This window comes from Etheostoma cragini, chromosome 18 (assembly GCF_013103735.1).
Source record: "Etheostoma cragini isolate CJK2018 chromosome 18, CSU_Ecrag_1.0, whole genome shotgun sequence".
NCBI lineage: Eukaryota > Metazoa > Chordata > Actinopteri > Perciformes > Percidae > Etheostoma > Etheostoma cragini.
The window spans coordinates 25905-26938 of record NC_048424.1 but is presented as its reverse complement, the minus strand read 5'-3'; positions in this window follow the sequence as shown (position 1 = coordinate 26938).

Below are 1034 nucleotides of genomic sequence, written 5' to 3'. Positions count from 1 at the left end.
AATAACAGAGAGAGGGAGGTGGGGGGGCGATCGGAGGAGGAGATAATTTTATTTAACTACAACGACTCTGAACAATACTCAGTGATTAGGGGCCTCGCGTCGGATTGACTTCGTTTTCTTAAGGTTTCTATTTCAGAAATTTGGGTTTGTTTCAACCAAATTGTCAAAAAAAAAAAAAAAATTGGACGGGGGACGGTTCCCGACAACGCTTATAATACGTAAAATACACGATCAGTACTCTACTCTCGATACATTTGGTTTCAATCCATGTCTAGCGTTGGAAGAAATGCTAAAAGAACGAAAAATATGAAAAAAGAATGTCTGAAAAAGCTTAAAAAATGTGGAGAAAACAATGAAAATGTCAAAAAAAAACGCAGAGAAAAGTGGATTAAAACATCGGGAGAAGTGACAAAAACGTCAGGGAAACGCCTAAAGTGTCGAGAAAAGAAAACCACATAGTTTTAATTTATGTTAAATTGATGTGAGTCTCATGCTCCGATTTAAACGGTTTACGACAAACCTGTCATACTGAAATTTGGGAAATCCATGAAATAATAAAGTTTTCTCATTATGAACAATAACAGACGATGGAAATCATTTCAGAAACGTTGTAGCTATCTATGGTTGATGCTATGCTAACGTTAGCTCAGAACACCATTCACCATTCACCTGACAGCCTTTGTTGTGTTTGATGCTAGCTTGTAGCTAAGCTAGCAGTGAACCAACTTGGTTAAGTAGGTCCATTTTTACTGTGTTGACGTTACAGAAGTCTCTCGTTAGCATCTCGTTAGCATCTCGTTAGCATCTCGTTAGCATCTCGTTAGCATGTTGTGTGGTACTTGTACGTTACGACCCGGGGTGTCTGTAGATTTAAAACATCACACGTGTTTCCGGGTTTTTTAGGATATGCACACAAAACAACGAGTATTTGCTCGCCACAGTGTTTAAAAGCGGGCGCCCATATATACGTAGTTGTAGTCCTCAACGCGACAGGTCAGGGTTCGACTCCGACCTGCAGCCCTTCTACTGCATGC